Source organism: Scyliorhinus torazame, chromosome 14 (assembly GCF_047496885.1).
Source record: "Scyliorhinus torazame isolate Kashiwa2021f chromosome 14, sScyTor2.1, whole genome shotgun sequence".
Lineage (NCBI taxonomy): Eukaryota > Metazoa > Chordata > Chondrichthyes > Carcharhiniformes > Scyliorhinidae > Scyliorhinus > Scyliorhinus torazame.
Window position 1 is genome coordinate 204,218,749 of NC_092720.1, and position 22,542 is coordinate 204,241,290.

At 56.8% G+C, this 22,542-nt stretch overlaps 1 protein-coding gene across 2 annotated transcripts in view; it reads right to left on the bottom strand.

Moving 5' to 3' along the window:
• phf1 (PHD finger protein 1) overlaps positions 1–10,919 on the bottom strand; it is a 65,603-nt gene extending 54,684 nt beyond the window's left edge. The window contains exons 1-2 of one of the 2 annotated variants that reach the window (XM_072475467.1): positions 10,900–10,919; positions 9,266–9,437 (exon numbers count right to left, since the gene is read on the bottom strand). The gene's annotated coding sequence lies outside the window, so the exon portion shown is untranslated. The remainder of the gene's footprint in view (positions 1–9,265; positions 9,438–10,899) is intronic. The other variant, XM_072475466.1, reaches the window with a different exon arrangement.
• Between the last annotated feature and the right edge of the window lie 11,623 nt (positions 10,920–22,542).

A 22,542-nucleotide genomic window follows, 5' to 3' on the forward strand; every position in this document is an offset into this window, starting at 1 on the left:
CTCCGCCCGGGGCCAGGTCCTCCGCCCGGGGCCAGGTCCTCCGCCCGGGGCCAGGTCCTCCGCCCGGGGCCAGGTCCTCCGCCCGGGGCCAGGTCCTCCGCCCGGGGCCAGGTCCTCCGCCCGGGGCCAGGTCCTCCGCCCGGGGCCAGGTCCTCCGCCCGGGGCCAGGTCCTCCGCCCGGGGCCAGGTCCTCCGCCCGGGGCCAGGTCCTCCGCCCGGGGCCAGGTCCTCCGCCCGGGGCCAGGTCCTCCGCCCGGGGCCAGGTCCTCCGCCCGGGGCCAGGTCCTCCGCCCGGGGCCAGGTCCTCCGCCCGGGGCCAGGTCCTCCGCCCGGGGCCAGGTCCTCCGCCCGGGGCCAGGTCCTCCGCCCGGGGCCAGGTCCTCCGCCCGGGGCCAGGTCCTCCGCCCGGGGCCAGGTCCTCCGCCCGGGGCCAGGTCCTCCGCCCGGGGCCAGGTCCTCCGCCCGGGGCCAGGTCCTCCGCCCGGGGCCAGGTCCTCCGCCCGGGGCCAGGTCCTCCGCCCGGGGCCAGGTCCTCCGCCCGGGGCCAGGTCCTCCGCCCGGGGCCAGGTCCTCCGCCCGGGGCCAGGTCCTCCGCCCGGGGCCAGGTCCTCCGCCCGGGGCCAGGTCCTCCGCCCGGGGCCAGGTCCTCCGCCCGGGGCCAGGTCCTCCGCCCGGGGCCAGGTCCTCCGCCCGGGGCCAGGTCCTCCGCCCGGGGCCAGGTCCTCCGCCCGGGGCCAGGTCCTCCGCCCGGGGCCAGGTCCTCCGCCCGGGGCCAGGTCCTCCGCCCGGGGCCAGGTCCTCCGCCCGGGGCCAGGTCCTCCGCCCGGGGCCAGGTCCTCCGCCCGGGGCCAGGTCCTCCGCCCGGGGCCAGGTCCTCCGCCCGGGGCCAGGTCCTCCGCCCGGGGCCAGGTCCTCCGCCCGGGGCCAGGTCCTCCGCCCGGGGCCAGGTCCTCCGCCCGGGGCCAGGTCCTCCGCCCGGGGCCAGGTCCTCCGCCCGGGGCCAGGTCCTCCGCCCGGGGCCAGGTCCTCCGCCCGGGGCCAGGTCCTCCGCCCGGGGCCAGGTCCTCCGCCCGGGGCCAGGTCCTCCGCCCGGGGCCAGGTCCTCCGCCCGGGGCCAGGTCCTCCGCCCGGGGCCAGGTCCTCCGCCCGGGGCCAGGTCCTCCGCCCGGGGCCAGGTCCTCCGCCCGGGGCCAGGTCCTCCGCCCGGGGCCAGGTCCTCCGCCCGGGGCCAGGTCCTCCGCCCGGGGCCAGGTCCTCCGCCCGGGGCCAGGTCCTCCGCCCGGGGCCAGGTCCTCCGCCCGGGGCCAGGTCCTCCGCCCGGGGCCAGGTCCTCCGCCCGGGGCCAGGTCCTCCGCCCGGGGCCAGGTCCTCCGCCCGGGGCCAGGTCCTCCGCCCGGGGCCAGGTCCTCCGCCCGGGGCCTGGTCCTCCGCCCGGGGCCAGGTCCTCCGCCCGGGGCCAGGTCCTCCGCCCGGGGCCAGGTCCTCCGCCCGGGGCCAGGTCCTCCGCCCGGGGCCAGGTCCTCCGCCCGGGGCCAGGTCCTCCGCCCGGGGCCAGGTCCTCCGCCCGGGGCCAGGTCCTCCGCCCGGGGCCAGGTCCTCCGCCCGGGGCCAGGTCCTCCGCCCGGGGCCAGGTCCTCCGCCCGGGGCCAGGTCCTCCGCCCGGGGCCAGGTCCTCCGCCCGGGGCCAGGTCCTCCGCCCGGGGCCAGGTCCTCCGCCCGGGGCCAGGTCCTCCGCCCGGGGCCAGGTCCTCCGCCCGGGGCCAGGTCCTCCGCCCGGGGCCAGGTCCTCCGCCCGGGGCCAGGTCCTCCGCCCGGGGCCAGGTCCTCCGCCCGGGGCCAGGTCCTCCGCCCGGGGCCAGGTCCTCCGCCCGGGGCCAGGTCCTCCGCCCGGGGCCAGGTCCTCCGCACTCTCCTTCCGCTGTTGGGTGAACTTCTCATTTAAGAAGCTCAGAAGCTGATCCGTCAACCACTGAGCTGACGGGGTCCGACCCTGATCGTCGCCATCCCCATGCGCGTTTTCCGCTCCTCACTCGCCACCACCGTCTGGTTCATTCTTTTCCGGTGACCCCTGGGCCGCAGCTCCATAAACTGGGGGTCCCTTTCTTCTGTTCTTGCTTCTACACCCTTCCTCCACAAAATTCCTGCAACAATCCGGCATAAAAGCCATGAGCGGGATGTGCGACCGCTCACTCCATGGTCGCCACCGGAAGTCTCCTATGCTGAGTAGTTATGCTAAAAAGGGCAGAGGTTGAGTCAGATAAAGATTTGCATCAATAGCACTTTCATAACCTCAGGATGAATTAAGCACTTTTGAAGTGCAGTGACTCAGAAACACAGCAGACTTTACACACAGCAAACTCCCACAGACAGCTACGTGTCAATGACCAGAGAATCTGTTTCGCTAGATGTTGATCGAGGAATGAATATTGGCCAGGTCACCGAGTAGAACGTGCATGCCTGCTCGTCTTCAAAATGATGCCACAGTATTATTTACAACCCACCTGAGGGGGCAGACCTTCTACACTGTCCCATCAAACACTCCCAGGACAGGTACAGCGCGGGGTTAGATACAGAGTAAAGCTCCCTCTACACTGTCCCATCAAACACTCCCAGGACAGGTACAGCATGGGGTTAGATACAGAGTAAAGCTCCCTCTACACTGTCCCCATCAAACAGTCCCAGGACAGGTACAGCACGGGGTTAGATACAGAGTAAAGCTCCCTCTACACTGTCCCCATCAAACACTCGCAGGACAGGTACAGCACGGGGCTAGATACAGAGGAAAGATCCCTCTACACTGTCCCATCAAACACTCCCAGGACAGGTACAGCACGGGATTAGATACAGAGTAAAGCTCCCTCTACACTGTCCCATCAAACAATCCCAGGACAGGTACAGCACGGGGTTAGATACAGAGTAAAGCTCCCTCTACACTGTCCCATCAAACACTCCCAGGACAGGTACAGCACGGGGTTAGATACAGAGTAAAGCTCCCTCTACACTGTCCCATCAAACACTCGCAGCACATGTTCAGCACGGGGTTAGATACAGAGTAAAGCTCCCTCTACACTGTTCCCATCAAACACTCCCAGGACAGGTACAGCAAACCTCTTTGTCCCAGGTTTGATTCCGGCTTGGGTCACTGTCTGTGTGGAGTCTGCACGTCCTCCCCGTGTCTGCGTGGGTTTCCTCCGGGTGCTCCGGTTTCCTCCCACAGTCCAAAGATGTGCAGGTTAGGTGAATTGGCCAATGATAAATTGCCCTTAATGTCCAAAATTGCCCTTGGTGTTGGGTGGAGGTGTTGAGTTTGGGTAGGGTGCTCTTTCCAAGAGCCGGTGCAGACTCAAAGGGCCGAATGGCCTCCTTCTGCACTGTAAATTCAATGATAATCTATGATTAATCTAGGACAAAGGTTCGGCACAACATCGTGGGCCGAAGGGCCTGTTCTGTGCTGTATTTTCTATGTTCTATACTGTCCCATCAAACACTCCCAGGACAGGTACAACACGGGGTTAGATACAGTGTAAAGCTCCCTCTACACTGTCCCCATCAAACACTCCCAGGACAGGTACAGCACGGGTTAGATACAGAGTAAAGCTCTCTCTACACTGTCCCCATCAAACACTCCCAGGACAGGTACAGCACGGGGTTAGATACAGAGTAAAGCTCCCTCTACACTGTCCCATCAAACACTCCCAGGACAGGTACAGCACGGGTTAGATACAGAGTAAAGCTCCCTCTACACTGTCCCCATCAAACACTCCCAGGACAGGTACAGCACGGGGTTAGATACAGAGTAAAACTCCCTTCACCCAAGTTCAGAACACTGCTCCCTTCTGCACATTATGTCTCTTGGTTTGAAACAGGACAGGATGTTTGTACAGATTGGGTTTGTACAGATCCTGACATCCAACTATGTCATAATTTTTGCATGATTGTCCTTCAATAACTTACTCCTATTGCAACATTTCTGAGAGCTACCAAGTTATTTGAGGGGGAAATTTCTTCAAGCCCTTGAACCCATCTCAATCCAGTTCGGTAGCACACGAGGAGGAATTCAGCCCCTCATTCACTCCATCCCCAAACCCTGGGCGGTTTTCCGACAGTGGGCCAGGTAACCCTATTTCTTTCTGCTGGCGTTTCCTATTTACAGAGCTATATGGCATCATGTCTTGTCTGAGTAGTACGAACATGATGGAAGGCAATGGTCAGTTCGCGCATCCAGCGATACCAAGGGCCCTATTTAAAAAACAAAATTCCAATTAAGGGGCAATTTTAGTGCGGCGAATCCACCTAATGTCCTCAAACACTCCTTATGACAAGCTGTTCATTCCAGGGATCATTCTTGTGAACCTCCTCTGGGTCCTTTCCAAGGCCAGCACATCCTTCCTTAGATACGGGGGCCCAAAATACTGCCCACAATACTCCAAATGACCAGAGCCTCAGACAGCCTCAGAAATAATCCCTGGTCTTGTATTCTAGCCCTCTCGACATGAATGCTAACATTGCATTTGCCTTCCTATTTGTTGACTGAACCTGCACGTTAACCTGAAGAGAATCTTGAACTAGGACCTCTAAGGCTTTTGAGCATGGGGAAATGAGCATTTCCTCATTTCGAACATAGTCTATGCCCCCATTATTCCTACCAAAGTGCATAGCCTCACACTTTTCCACATTGTATTCCATCTGCCGCTTTTTATAAAAATCTTCTTCTTGGCATTTCTCATATTTATAGACAGTTGTATATATACACATCACATTTTTCTTGCCCGCGCTAATAAAATTTGTTATACAAAGAGGTTTTAGTCCTTCGTTTAACTGACCCTATGTGCATTTCATTGCCCTCTGGATCAGTCTATGGTTCCTCCCCCATCCCCGTTGTCCCGTTCTCCCCCCCCGGCTTCAGCTGTGCTTTTGTTTTGCGGACAGAATGGGGGGAAAAAAGCCCCCCCCCCCCAATTCTCTTGGTTTCACCGCCTTCCTTCCGCCTCTCCCCCGGGTTGCGCAGTCTTTTGATACCTCCTCTATCTTGGTGTTTTTTTTTAAAATTCTTATGGGCTTACTCCTCGTTGCTGGCCTCGAACAGGTTTTGGAACAGGCTGACAAACTGTGCCCAAGTATCCAGGAAGCCTTCTTCCGACCCTCGGGTGGCGCACTTAATCTTCTCCAGGCGGAGAAACTCCAAAAGGTCAGCGAGCCAGTCTGCCGATCGCCAGCCGAGCAGGATTCTCCGGCGTGCGATTAGGGAAGCGAAAGTGAGGGCGTTGGCCCCCTTCCCCATGTGTAACTCTGGCTGCTCCGCTACCCTGAAGATTGCCACTCTCGGGCACGGCTTCACCCTCACCCCCACAACCTCGGACATTGCCTCGGAAAAGGTTGTCCAGAACCCAGCACGTTTGGGACAAGCCCAAAACATGTGGGTGTGGTTGGCCGGGCCCCTCTGGCACCGCTCACATTTGTCCTCCACCTCCAGGAAGAACCTGCTCATTCTGGTTCTGGTCAGGTGCGCTCTGTGCACCACTTTGAGCTGCATTAGGCCTAGCCTTGCACAGGAGGAGGTGGAGTTCACCCTGCTCACTGCTTCGCTCCAGAGTCCCCATCCTACCTCTGTCCCCAGTTCGTCCTCCCATTTTTGTCTAGTCTCATCCAGTGGAGTCCGGGCTCTGTCCAGTAGCTGTCCGTATATTTTCCCACATAGCCCCCCCTTCTCGTTGCTTGGGCCTATCAGGTCCTCTAGTAGTGTGGTTTCTGGGGCCCCAGGGTACCCTACTGTCTCTTTGCGGAGGAAGTGTTTTATTTGGAGGTGTCTCATTTCCTGTCCTTTTGCTACTTTCCATCTGCCTCTTCTTTGCCCACTCTCCTAGCCTGTCCAAGTCCTTCTGCAGCCCCCCTGCTTCCTCAATACTACCTGACCCTCTGCATATCTTTGTATCAACTGCCAGCTGAGCAACAGTGCCTTCAGTTCCTTCTTCCAGATCATTAATGTATATTGTGAAAGGTTGTGGTCCCAACAGTGAGCCCGGAGGTACACCACTAGTCACCACCTGCCATCCTGAAAAATACCCCTTTATCCCCACTCTCTGCCTTCTGCCAGTCAGCCAATCCTCTATCCATGCCAGGATCATTCCCTTAACGTGTTTATCAGCCTCCTATACAGCACCTTGTCAAAGGCCTTCTGGAAATCTAAATAGATCACCTCCACTGGTTCTCCTTTGTCTAACTTCCTTGTTACCTCTACCATCCTCCCAACAGTGTGTTCCAGACAGTTATCACCCTCTGGATAAAAAGGTTTTCCTCATATCCCCACTAAACCTCCCATGCCTCACTTTGAACTTGGTGTCTCCTCGTAAATGACCCTTCAACTAAGTGGAACAACCTGTCCATGTCCCTCATAACCTTGTGCACCTCAATCAGGTCGCCGCGCAGTCTTCTCTGTTCCAGAGAAAACAACCTTAGTCTATCCAACCTCTCTTTCTAACTTAAATGTTCCATCCCAGGCAACATCCTGGTGAAACGCCTCTGCACCCCCTCCAGTGCAATCACATCCTTCCTATAATGTGGCGACCAGAATTGCACACAGTACTCCAGCTGTGGCCTCACCAAAGTTCGATACAGATCCAACATGACCTCCCTGCTTTTGTAATCTACGCCCCGATTGATAAAAGTGAGTAACCCCTATGCCTTTTTCACCAGCCTATTAACCTGTCCTTCTGCCCTCCGAGATCTATGGACAAACACTCCAAGATCCCTTTGTCCTTCGGAACTTCCCAGTGTCAGACCTTTCATCATATACCTCCTTGTGAAATTACTCCTTCCAAAGTGCATCACCTCACACTTTTCAGGGTTAAATTCCATATCGCCACTTATCCGCCCATTTGACCATCCCATCTATATCTCCTTGTTGCCCAAGACACTCAACCTCACTGTTAATCTTTGTGTCATCCATAAACCTACTCATCCTACCCCCCACATAGTCATTTATATAAGTGACAAACAACATGGGCCCAGCATGGATCCCTGCGGTACGCCACTGGTCACTGGCATCCATACACTAAAGCAGCCATCTGTCATCAATCTCTGTCTCCTAAGCTAATTATGAATCCACCTTATCAAAACACCCTGTATCCCATGTGCATTTGCACTAAGTCAGTTTTCCTGCCTTATCACCATAACTAATTCCCCAGCTGATTAAAAACCTATCGATCTCAGCCTTGTAAATGTTCAGGGACTCGGCCTCCACAGCTTCCTGGGTTAAAGAATTCCAAAGATTCACCACACTATGAGAGAAGAAAGTCTTCCTTAAATCCGTCTTAAATGAGCACCCCTTTATTCTGCGACTATGCCCTCTGGTCCTGCACTCTCCCATGAGTGGAACCATTCTCCCAACATTTACCCTGTCTCACCCCTGTTATGGGCCAGGGTTTAGAGAACCCCAAAGTGTATCATGGAGTTCCCCTGACCCATAACTTTTAATAGATTGTGGTATGGGGAGCACACGGCCCACTCTACAGGTGTGATACAGCAAAAATGGAAAAGTATTTTTTAAAGCAAAACAATGTTTATTCTATGAACTCAAGTTAACCTTTTTAAAATATACAGTGAACAACTTAGCAACCATTAATTCAAATACAATCCCCAAAGAATACAACACTAAGTGATCCTTAATAACTTCCCAAACAACATCCAGAAGACAGAAGAAACACCTTTCAACAGAAGCACATTAGGTTAACATTCACTACTGAGAACATTTATAATTCTGAATTCACCAAATGATCAAGAGATAGTCTTTTGATGGCAGAGAGATCAACAGTACACCTGCTTTGTCTGGCTTCAGCTCCAACACTGAAAATGAAACTAAAACACACCCTGCAGCAAACAGCCTAAAACAGAAGTAAAAAGCTGACAGACAGCCCAGCTCCACCCACACTCTGGCATCACTGATAAACACCCATTTCTTAAAGGTACATTTCTTAAACACCCATTTCTTACAGGTACTCTCACATGACACCCCCCAGAATCTGGTTTGTTTCAATCTATCACCTCTCATTCTGCTGAGCTACAACCCAACTTGTTTAATCATTCCTCGTCTGGCAGTCCCTCCATACCCGGGAATATCCTAGTAAACCTCCTCTGTACTGCCTCCAATAATATATCTCTCCTTAAATAAGGGGACCAAAGCTGTTTACCGTATTCTCACTGTGGACTCACTAGTATCTTGTACAGTTGCACCAACACCTCTTCACTTTTATGCTCCAGCCCCCTTGAAAGAAAAAACAACATTCCATTTGCCTTCCCCATTACCTTCTCCACCTGTATGCGAGCTTTCTGGGTTTCAGTGCAGACTCAATGGGCCGAATGGCCTCCTTCTGCACTGTAAATTCTATAAGTCCCTTTATGCTACAGCTTTCTGCAGTCTCTCTCCATTTAAATAATAATCCGCCTTCTCATTCTTCCAAAATGAACAATCTCACATTTTCCCACGGTGAACATAGAACAGCACAGCACAGAACAGGCCCTTCGGCCCTCGATGTTGTGCCGAGAATCCCATTTGCCGGTTTTCTGCCCACTCACTGAGCCTGCCAATGCCTTGGAGATGGTGGAGGGTAAATCTACTGGAATGGCACCGGGATGAGGGACCTCAGCTCATGTGGAGAGACCCGAGAAGCCGGTGGTTGTTCTCCCAACAGCAGAGGAAGTCAAGAGGAGACGCGATGGATGTGTTGAAAATTTCGAAGGGTTGTGATTCAGTAGATGCAGAGAAACTGTGGCAGGAAGGTCAGTAACCAGGGTGACACAGATCTGTATCAGTGCCAGAGAGGCGAAGAGCTCTTTCCCCTCAGTCAGTTGTGGAGCGCTTTGTCCGAAAACAGGTTCAATTGAAAACACTGCCCATTGATTCTGCACCGACACTCCGAAGGAGCACCCTACCACTCCCCTGTCCATCCCCTAACCTGCACATCCCGAAGGGGCAACTTATCATAGCCAATCCACCTAACTTGCACATCCCAGAGGAAACCCACACAGACACGGGAAGAAAGTGCAAAGTCCACACAGATGGTCACCCGAGGCTGGAATTGAACCCAGGTCCCTGGCGTTGTGAGGCAGCCGTACTAAGCACTGTGCCACCACTACATTGGTGATTCTTGTCAAGGGTTGAGGCACAATTGGCCTCGTGTGCTGCATGGTTGTACAGTGCGCCGTGTCGGCGTCTGACATTCATTCAATGACATAACCTGCCCGGGAACAGCAGACAGAGAGCACTTACACTTAGGTGGGATTCCACTGGGTTAGAAGAGGGGGTCCGCTGGAGGTCCGAAGGTGTCCTGTCTCCCCTCAGGTTGGCATCTAGCGGCGAGTTCCCTGCACAGGACGCAGTGCTGACCCTGGCACGGTGAGTACATTACGCGGTGCAGACAGGGCGCTCCCAATGCTCAAAGCTGTGGAGAGTAAACAAGTTGGCACAAACAATCGGGGAAGGCAGCACAAGAGAAACAAGACAATGGTGTCCCCGATACATCCCAGCCCATGCCCCAACTCTGCAGCTCGCGTGTTTTAGAAGAACTAAGTTAACCCAAGCTCTGGTCTCTCTGGAGGAGCGTTGGAGAAGATGCACGAAAGAGTCACCAAGGATGGCACCACAACTGCTGGGCTATGACTACCAGGAAAGACAGAACGAGCTGGTGCGCTTTCCACGAGCACCGAGAAGCCGAAATGGTGACACAATAGGAGGGCTTTAACATTATGAGGTCAGAGGCTAGGGATCCTGCGGCGAGTAACTCGCCACCTGACTCCCCAAAGAACGTCCACCATCTACAAGGCACTAGCCAAGTGGGGGCCGGTTTAGCTCACTTGGCTAGACAGCTGGTTTGTGATACAGAGCCCAGGCAACAGCGCGGGTTCAATCCCCACCTTCTCAACCTTGCCCCTTGCCTGATGTGCTGTCATCCTCAGGTTAAATCACTATCAGTCAGCTCTCCCCCTCAAAGGAGAAAGCAGCCTACGGTCATCTAGAAATACGCCGACTTTACCTTTACAAGTCAGGCGTGTAATGGAATACTCTCCACTTGCCTGGATGAGTGCAGCTCCCAACAACACTCGAGAGACTTTACACCATTCAGGACAAAGCAGCCCACTCCCTCCACCACTGAAGCACAGTAGCAGCCGTACGTACCATCTACAAGCGGCACTGCAGTAACTCACCAACGTTCCTCAGGCAGCACCTCCCAAATCCACGACCACTACAATCTAGAAAGGCAAGGGCAGCGGAGACCTGGGAGCCCCACCAGCTGGAAGTTCACCTCCGAGCCACTCACCACCCTGACTTGGAAATATATCGGCCGTTCCTTCACTGTCACTGGGTCAAAATCCTGGAGCTCCCTCCCTCACAGCACCCGGGGTACATCTACACCTTATGGACTGCAGCGGTTCAAGAAGACAGCTCACCACCACCTTCTGAAGGGCAATCAGGCCCTTGGATGGGCAATAAATACTGAGCTAGCCCACATCCCATAATTTTTACACATGGAAAACATGTTTCCACTTGTGGGGCAAGCCCAAGACCAGGCAACGTAAATCGAAGAGAGTCATTATGAAAACCACGGGGGAATTCAGGGGGAAAACGTCTGAGTGGTGAGAACGTGGAACTCGCTAACCACAGGGAGTGGCGAAGGCAGATAACTGAGAAGCATTTAAGCCGAGACTGGATAAGGCCTCGAATGCTGATGGGAGTGAAGGTGAAGAGTCATGTGGAAACTTAAACACCGGGATGGACCAGTCTGACAAACGGCCTGATTTGACTCCCAGCAAAGGAGGCGGTTTCTGGGGTGTCAGAGATAAATGAGCGTGCTGGGCCTGCTGACTGACAGAAAATACAAGCAAGTTACATGGCGAGGCACTTACTACAGCAGGAAATCCCCCAGGGGCTTGCCTTGAACTCCTACCAACCTAGACGCACAGGTTGCCGAGCTGTGGGAGTTCACTGATGCACCTAAATGGGATAATATCAGATGACTTGCTCTGAACCAGTCAACTGCGACACTGCCATCACATGACCTTTGTGCCGCACACACACTGCACCACCAGTAGGTGGCGACGCTTCACCACACTCGCAACATGCACACCGGAACGTGGTGTGGTTTTAAGTGGAATGCTGATTCTGAAAGATGGTCCGTCGCTGTCCACCGGGGGGGGGGGGGTGGTTGGTGGGTCACTCCAAGGTGCGCGTCGATGAGCCGCAATGCCACGGCGGAGACCACACAAGGGAGGAGGCCAGAACCCTCATCCCAACTGCTCACACAATCAGAACAACTACCACTAACTTGCCCGCCGGAGCCCCTTGCGCAGTATCAGGTGTCATAAGGAGGGAGGCGCTGGCGAAATGGTGATGCCGCAGAGGGCATCGGTTCACACACCAGCAACTACTAAATCTGGAATATACAGATTCAGCCTTGGTAATGGTGACTGTGAGACCATCAGCGTTTGTCATGAAAACACATCTGGTTCACTGATGTCCCTTTAGCGACAGAAATCTGGCACTTTAAAAAAAAAATTTAGAGTATCCAATTCCTTTTTCCAATTAAGGGCAATTTTAGCGTGGCCAATCGACCTACCCTGCGCATCTTTTTGGGTTGTGGGGGTAAGACCCATGAAGACACGGGGAGAATGTGCAAACTACACACAGACAGTGACCCGGGGCCGGGACCGACCCCGGGCCAGGATCGACCCCGGGTCCGCAGCGCCGTGATGGAATCTGGCGCTCTTACCCGGTGACTCCAGACCCACAGCGATGAGGTTGAGAACTCTCAGCTGCCCTTTGAAATGGCCCAGCAAGCTCCATAGTCCGAGGGACGGGCTTCAAATACCGGGCTTGACATAAAATAATTATTTTTTTTCTTTTAAAGTGCAAGCTACAACAATTCAGATTCCAAACGAGATTGATGTTACCACTGATTCTGGACAATTAGCGTAGGTTTTAAGACAATATTTTTTTCCCAAAAGGATGGTTATCGAGGGGATTTTATATTAGAGTGCTTCAAAAAACGCTGGGCGACACGATGGTGCAGTCGTTAGCACTGCTGCCTCATGGTGCCAGGGACCCAGGTTCAATCCCAGCCCCGGGTCACTGCCCATGGCTGCATGGGTCTCATGCCCACAACCCAAAGAGGTGCTGGGTAGGTGGATTGGCCACACTAAATTGCCCCTTAGTTGGAAAAATGAATTGGGTACTTTTAAGTTTTTTTTTAAAAATTCTTTTTAAAAAGTTTCAAAAACGTGTTCCCTTGTAAGTAAGAACATGAGAATTAGGAGTAACAGCCGGCCACTCTGCCCCTCGAGCCTGCTGTGCCATTCAAAAAGATCATGGCCAATCTCATCACCATGTTCCAGTAGCTACAACACCAGCAACTACCCGGCAATGTGGAAAATTGCCTAGCTCTCCTGTACACAGGAAACAGGACAAATCCAACCCGGCTAATTACCACCCTATCAGTCTGCTCTTAATCATCAGTAAAATGATGGAAGGGGTCAGCAACAGTATCAGCAATATCCAGCTTCCTGATGGTGTTTGGGTTCTGCCAGGGTCACTCAGCTCATTGCAACCTTGGGTCAAACATGGACAAAAGAGCTGAGCTCCAGGCGTGAGGTGAGAGTGACTGCCCTTGACATCAAGGCAGCATTTGACCGAGTGTGGCATCTCGGGGTCCTAGCTAAACTGGAGTCTGGGAAATCAGGAGGGAAACTCACCGTTGGTTGGAGTCATACCTGGCACAAAGGAAGATGGTCGTGGTGGTTGGAGGCCACTCATCTGAGCTCCAGGGCATCACTGCAGGAGTTCCTCAGAGCAGTGTCGATGGCCCAACCATCTTCAGCTGCTTCATTAGTGACCGCCCTGTGGTAGTCGATATTAGAGGTACTACAGTACCCTGTAATGCTGTAAGACCATTGGTGTAGGAGGTACTGTTTTCATTGGTTAAGCCTGCCTGCTGGTTCCGCCCAGTAAGGCGGAGTATAAGAGCCCGTGTCTCCCCAGCAGCTGCCTTCTGTACCTGCGCTGCTGGGGGAAACATCTAGCGGCACGGTAGCATTGTGGATAGCACAATTGCTTCACAGCTCCATGGTCCTAGGTTTGATTCCGGCTTGGGTCACTATCTGTGCGGAGTCTGCACATCCTCCGTGTGGTGCGTGGGTTTCCTCCCACAGTCCAAAGATGTGCAGGTTAGGTGGATTGGCCATGATAAATTTCCCTTAGTGTCCAAAATTGGCCTTAGTGTTGGGTGGGGTTATGGGGATAGGGTGGAGGTGTTGACCTTGGGTAGGGTGCTCTTTCCAAGAGCCGGTGCAGACCCGATGGGCCGAATGGCCTCCTTCTGCACTGTAAATTCTATGATAATCTATGGTCTAGTGTAATAAAGCCTTCAATTGTCTCCAATCTCGCTTCTGGGGTTATTGATCGAGCATCACTCCCTTCCGTCATATGGTCAGAAATGGGGATGTTCGCTGGTGACTGCACAATGCTCAGCACCATTTGCGACTCCTCAGACACTGAGGAACAAGACCTGAACAATATCCAGGTTTGGGCTGACAAGTGGCAACTTACATTCACGCCACGCAAGTGGCGGGCAGTGACCACCTTCAACAATCTTGGTTTGGGAGGGGGATCGACTATTGACCACAAACCTAAGTGGACCAGCCATATAAATACTGTGGCTACAAGGATATTTCAGAAGCTGGGAATCCTGTGTCAAGTAACTCACCTCCTGACTCCCCAAAACCTGTCCAGCATCTGCAAGGCACAAGTCAGGAGTGCGATGTAATGCTCTCCACTTGCCTGGATGAGGGCAGCTCCAACCTAAGGAGCTGGTAACTCTGTAACTTTAAAGGTGCACACAGAACTCTGGGTGCTTTCTCGGGAAGTCCCTGTACATTTGTAACAAGGCTTCCCTACTTTTGTACTTCATCCCTCTTGCAATAAAGGCCAGCTCCCCATTTCTCTTCCTAATCACTTGCTGCTGACATTTTTTGATCTGTGTACAGGGACACCCAGTCATCCTGCACCTCAGCAATCTAGTCTCTCTCCATTTATATAATACTTTCAGATACTTCCTGCAGTGGTATTAATTCTTATAGCGTGAAAACATCTATATTTATGTCTTTGGCATGAATTAATAATTTCCTCATGATATTTAATAGATCAGGTTAATGCTTATAAATCGCTCACATTTAGTAGTGAAAAAGCAGTGATGTATTTATTATTTGCACAGGTTCCAACTGATGGACATGTTTAGGTTTTGTGTGCCCCCCCCCCCCCCCCCCCCCCCCCCCCCCACCCACAGCACAAAAGTGGTCAACTTCATGATTTCATAGCTGAGACAGCACAGCAAGATCCCACAACAGCTACATAATGAAGGGCAGATGATCTGCTTCAGGAGGGTAATTGTTGACGGGCAGACATTGCCCAGGGCACCGATGGGGACAATTCCCCTGCTCGTCGTCGAAACAGCTCCGCGGGGTCGTTCACGCCCACCCGAGGAGGGCAGGCCGTGTTTTAACGCCCCCCCCCCGCCTTGGAGGAACGGCCCTCCTCCGGGCAGCGCAGCACTCCATCAGCCAGGCAATAGGGAGCGGTCAGCCTCGATCTCCGACCCTCCGGTCCCCGGAACGGCACGTGAACCCACTGCGTACTGACGGAGAGGCGAGAGGGCTGCCCTTGGAGGGTGGTCAGCACCTTCACTGCGAACATCGTGCAGGCTAGCGCGGGCATGGCAAAACCCCTGCGAGTGCTGGGACCCAGGCACACCTGTGTACACAGAAACACCTCAGGTGGTTGAGGGGGCAGCGCTAGGCAAGGACAGTTGTTGATGTGGCAAGGTACTGCGCTGTGACAGTTTTACTCCAGCCCGTGAAGCGGAGACTGGCCATCCTGGCTACACTGACCACACAAAAGGAAAACAAGAGTAAAAAGTGGAAAGAAAAGGGGCCAGTAACACATCACCAGCTCTTCTTTTCTATTGGGATTGATTAGAAAATTGGGATCTGCCTTCTTCAAATCAGAGCTGCCCCAGTCCTCAATTCTCCTGCAGATGCCGCCCCGTCCCCCCTCCTCTCTTCCCCCACACTTTCTCCCACTCTCTCCATCTCCTGTCCTCAGCAATTTCCAGCTTTCATTCAAGTCAGAAGGTGTTTTAAAATTCGAGCTGGAAATAAAAAAAAACTCACAGAACCTATTGAAACAAGTCTGAAGTAGAACGCAAATGCTACAGACACAGCCAGAGAGGCTGACCTGCGTACACACTCTGCCCCACACACTCCCACATCACACAGCCCCACACACTCTGCCCCACACACTCCCACATCACACAGCCCCACACATGGTGCCCCACACACTCCCACATCACACAGCCCCACACACTCTGCCCCACACACGCTGCCCCACACACGCTGCCCCACACACGCTGCCCCACACACTCCCACATCACACAGCCCCACACACTCCCACATCACACAGCCCCACACACTCCCACATCACACAGCCCCACACACTCTGCCCCACACACACACTGCCCCACACACACACACTGCCCCACACACACACACTGCCCCACACACACACTGCCCTACACACACACTGCCCCACACACTCCCACATCACACAGCCCCACACACTCTGCCCCACACACGCTGCCCCACACACGCTGCCCCACACACGCTGCCCCACACACGCTGCCCCACACACTCCCACATCACACAGCCCCACACACTCTGCCCCACACACTCTGCCCCACACACTCTGCCCCACACACTCTGCCCCACACACGCTGCCCCCACACACTCCCACATCACACAGCCCCACACACTCCCACATCACACAGCCCCACACACTCTGCCCCACACACACACTGCCCCACACACACACTGCCCCCACACACACACACTGCCCCACACACACACTGCCCTACACACACACTGCCCCACACACTCCCACATCACACAGCCCCACACACTCTGCCCCACACACTCTGCCCCACACACTCTGCCCCACACACGCTGCCCCACACACTCCCACATCACACAGCCCCACACACTCCCACATCACACAGCCCCCACACACGGTGCCCCACACACGGTGCCCCACACACTCCCACATCACACAGCCCCACACACGGTGCCCCACACACGGTGCCCCACACACTCCCACATCACACACCCCCACACACGCTGCCCCACACACTCCCACATCACACAGCCCCACACACGGTGCCCCACACACGGTGCCCCACACACTCCCACATCACACACCCCCACACACGCTGCCCCACACACTCCCACATCACACAGCCCCACACACGGTGCCCCACACACGCTGCCCCACACACTCCCACATCACACACCCCCACACACGCTGCCCCCACACACTCCCACATCACACAGCCCCACACACGGTGCCCCACACACGCTGCCCCACACACGCTGTCCCACACACTCCCACATCACACACCCCCACACACGCTGCCCCACACACTCCCACATCACACAGCCCCACACACTCTGCCCCACACACACAGTGCCCCACACCACACACTGCCCCCCCACACACACACTGCCCTACACACACACTGCCCTACACACACACACTGCCCCACACACACACTGCCCTACACACACACTGCCCCACACACGCACGCTGCCCCACACACGCACGCTGCCCCACACCACACACTGCCCCACACACGCACACTGCCCCACACACGCACGCTGCCCCACACACGCACGCTGCCCCACACCACACACTGCCCCACACACGCACACTGCCCCACACACGCACACTGCCCCACACACGCACACTGCCCCACACCACACACTGCCCCACACACGCACACTGCCCCACACACGCACACTGCCCCACACACACGCACACTGCCCCCCACACGCACACTGCCCCACACACACACAGTGCCCCACACCACACACTGCCCCCCACACACACACTGCCCCCCACACACACACTGCCCCCAACACACACTGCCCCACACGCACACAGTGCCCCACACACACAGTGCCACACACGCACACTGCCCCACACACACACACTGCCCCCCCACACACACACTGCCCCCCACACACACTGCCCCACACGCACACAGTGCCCCACACACACAGTGCCACACACGCACACTGCCCCACACACACACACTGCCCCCCCCCACACACACACACACACACTGTCCCCCCCACACACACATTGCCCCCCCCACACTCACACATTGCCCCACATACACACTCTGCCCCACATACACACTCTGCCCCACACACACTCTGCCCCACACACACACACTGCCCCCCACACACACAGCCCCCCACACACACTGCCCCCCACACACACACAGCCCCACACACACACAGACACACACTGCCCCCCACACACACTCTGCCCCACACACACACTCTGCCCCACACACACACACTGCCCCCCCCACACACACACTGCCCCCCCACACACACACTGCCCCCCCCCACACACACACTGCCCCCCCACACACACTGCCCCCCCCCACACACACACACACTGCCCCCACTCACACACACAGCCCCACAAACACACACACTGCCCCCCCCCACACACACACACACACACTGCCCCCCCCACACACACACACAGCCCCACAAACATACACACTGCCCCACACACACACTGCCCCACACACACACTGCCCCACACACACACTGCCCCCACACACACACTGCCCTACACACACACTGCCCCCACACACACACTGCCCCACACACGCACGCTGCCCCACACACGCACGCTGCCCCACACCACACACTGCCCCACACACGCACACTGCCCCACACACGCACACTGCCCCCACACACGCACACTGCCCCACACACGCACACTGCCCCACACACACAGTGCCCCACACCACACACTGCCCCCCACACACACACTGCCCCCCACACACACACTGCCCCACACGCACACAGTGCCCCACACGCACACAGTGCCCCACACACACAGTGCCACACACGCACACTGCCCCACACACACACACTGCCCCCCCCACACACACACACACACACTGTCCCCCACACACACACATTGCCCCCCCCACACTCACACACTGCCCCACATACACACTCTGCCCCACATACACACTCTGCCCCACACACACACTCTGCCCCACACACACACTCTGCCCCACACCACACACTCTGCCCCACACACACTCTGCCCCCACACACACACAGCCCCCCACACACACTGCCCCCCACACACACACAGCCCCACACACACACAGCCCCACACACACACAGCCCCACACACACACAGACACACACACTGCCCCCCACACACACTCTGCCCCACACACACACACTCTGCCCCACACACACACTCTGCCCCACACACACACACTGCCCCCCCCCACACACACACTGCCCCCACACACACACACTGCCCCCCCACACACACTGCCCCCCCCACACACACACACTGCCCACACACACACACACACAGCCCCACAAACACACACGCTGCCCCCCCCACACACACACACACACTGCCCCCCACACACACACACAGCCCCACAAACATACACACTGCCCCACACACACTGCCCCACACACACACACTGCCCCACACACACACTGCCCCCACACACACACACACTGCCCCACACACACACACTGCCCCACACACACACACTGCCCCACACCCACACATTGCCCCCCACACACTGCCCCCCACACACACACAACTGCCCCACACACACACAACACTGCCCCCCACACACACACACTGCCCCCCACACACACAGCCCCACACACACACACACACTGCCCCACACACACACACACACACTGCCCCACACACACACTCTGCCCCCCCACACACTCTGCCCCCCACACACACTCTGCCCCCACACACACACACTGCCCCCCACACACACACTCTGCCCCCCACACACACACTTTGCCCCCCACACACACACTGCGCCCCCCCACACACACACTGCCCCCCACACACACACACTGCCCCCCCCCACACACTGCCCCCCCACACACACTCTGCCCCCCACACACACTCTGCCCCCCACACACACTCTGCCCCCCCACACACACTCTGCCCCCCCACACACACACACTGCCCCCCACACACACACACTGCCCCCCACACACACACTGCCCCACACACACACACTGCCCCCCCACACACACACACTGCCCCACACACACACACTGCCCCACACACACACACTGCCCCACACACACACACACTGCCCCACACACACACACACTGCCCCACACACACACACACTGCCCCACACACACACACACTGCCCCACACACACACACACTGCCCCACACACACACAGCCCCCCACACACACACACAGCCCCACACACACACACAGCCCCACACACACACACTCTGCCCCCCCACACACACACTGCCCCCCACACACACACTGCCCCCCACACACACACACTGCCCCCCCACACACACACAGCCCCACAAACACACACTGCCCGCCACACACACACACTGCCCCCTACACACACACACTGCCCCCTACACACACACACTGCCCCCTACACACACACTGCCCCCCACACACACACTGCCCCCCCCACACACACTGCCCCTACACACACACTGCCCCCCACACACACACTGCCCCCCCCCACACACACTGCCCCCCCCACACACACTGCCCCCCACACACACACTGCCCCCCACACACACACACAGCCCCACAAACACACACACTGCCCCCCACACACTGCCCGCCACACACACACACTGCCCCACACACACTGCTCCACACACACACACACAGCCCCACAAACACACACACTTGCGCCCCCCCCACACACTGCCCCCCACACACACACACTGCCCCCCCCACACTGCCCCCCACACACACACACACTGCCCCCACAAACACACCACACACACACACACACACTGCCCCCCACACACACTGCCCCCCCACACACACACACACTGCCCCACACACACACTGCCCCACACACACACTGCCCCACACACACACTGCCCCACACACACACACACTGCCCCACACACACACACTGCCCCCCCACACACACACACACTGCCCCCCACACACACTGCCCCACACACACACTGCCGCACACACACACTGCCCACACACACACTGCCCCCCCACACACACTGCCCCCCGACACACACTGCCCCCCCACACACACTGCCCCCCCCACACACACACTGCCCCCCCCACACACACACTGCCCCCCCCCACACACACATTGCCCCCCCACACACACACTGCCCCCCCACACACACACAGCCCCCCACACACCCACACAGCCCCCCAGACACTGCCCCCCACACACACACACACTGCCCCCCCACACACTGCCCCCCCCCACACACTGCCCCCCCCACACACTGCCCCCCACACACACTGCCCCCCCACACACACTGCCCCCCCACACACACAAACACACTGCCCCCCCCACACACACAAACACACTGCCCCACACACACTGCCCCCCCCCACACACTGCCCCCCCCACACACACACACTGCCCCCCACACACACTGCCTGCCCCACACACACACTGCCCCACACACACACTGCCCCACACACACACTGCCCCCCCACACACACCTGCCCCCCCCACACACACACTGCCCCCCCCACACACACACTGCCCCCCCACACACACACAGCCCCCCACACACCCACACAGCCCCCCAGACACCCACACAGCCCCCCAGACACTGCCCCCCACACACACACACACTGCCCCCCCACACACTGCCCCCCCCCCACACACTGCCCCCCACACACACTGCCCCCCCACACACACTGCCCCCCCACACACACTGCCCCCCCACACACACAAACACACTGCCCCACACACACAAACACACTGCCCCACACACACTGCCCCCCACACACACTGCCCCCCCCACACACTGCCCCCCCCACACACTGCCCCCCCCCACACACACACACTGCCCCACACACACACACTGCCCCACACACACACACACACACTGCCCCCCCCCCACACACTGCCCCCCACACACACACACACTGCCCCACACACACACTGCCCCACACACACACAGACTGCCCCCCCACACACACTGCCCTCCACACACACACACACTGCCCCCCCCCACACACACACACTGCCCCCCCCACACACACACTGCCCCCCACACACACACTGCCCCCCACACACACTGCCCCCACACACACTGCCCCCACACACACTGCCCCCACACACACTGTCCCCCCCCACACACACACACTGCCCCCCCCACACACACACGGCGCCCCACACACACACACACACTGCCCCACACACACACACACTGCCCCACACACACACACACAGTGCCCCACACACACACACAGTGCCCCACACACACACACAGTGCCCCACACACAGCCCCACACACTCACTGCCCCACACACACACACACTGCCCCACACACACACACACACACACTGCCCCCCCCCCACACACACACACACACACTGCCCCACACACACACACACTGCCCCACACACACACTGCCCCACACACACACTGCCCCACACACAGACTGCCACACACACACTGCCCCACACACACACTGCCCCACACACACACTGCCCACACACAGACTGCCTCACACACACCGCCCCCGCGCACACGTATAAAGCCATGATAAAATTTCACTGGGTGCAATGCTCAACAGGGAACCTTCAAGAGGAAAACTGACAAGCTTTGAAGGCAGTTAGGCTTTCCACCATTCACACTTGTTGCAAAGAGGATTGTGTGTGTGCATGTGTCTGTCTGTCTGAAAATGAAAATCGCTTATTGTCACAAGTAGGCTTCAAATGAAGTTACTGTGAAAAGCCCCCCCCCCCGCCCCACATTCCGGCGCCTGTTCGGGGAGGCTGGAACGGGAACGGCAGTGTGTGTGTGTGACTGTGTGTGTGTTTGTGTGTGTGTCTGTCCCTGTGTTTGTCTGTGTGTGTGTTGTCTGTGTGTGTGTTGTCTGTGTGGCAGGAGGCTGTGGGGCGTGGCTTTTTTAATAATGTGAATGTCCCTCAGTCGGTATGCTGGTGCCTGTCCAAGTCCAGCCTGTTGGGTCGGCTGAATGCAATAAAAGGAGGATATGCTGCGCTGGCTGGTGACGAATTCACCACCTCACACAAATAGCCCCAAAACAAAAACTCCTCCTGAAAAGCAGTAAATGGAGCGGGTGTTTCTTACAGAATCCCAGAAAAGGTTAGAGAGCCAGATTTACGAGCAGCCGGAGCAGTTGAGACAGGAAACTCATTTAAACCCGCTGGTAAACCGTGTTTCCCTTGCAGCAAGATGTCAAAGGCCTCGTAATTTATGACAACAAAAGAAGCCCAGTCATCGTGAAGAGAGCGACCCTCAAACAAGGCAGTTCAGAGGGAAACAATTTAACCCACTCCCTGCTGAGCTGCAACCGAGCAGTGAATAACCCACACTGAACTAGCTGCCAGGGTTGTCATGGGAACTCAACACA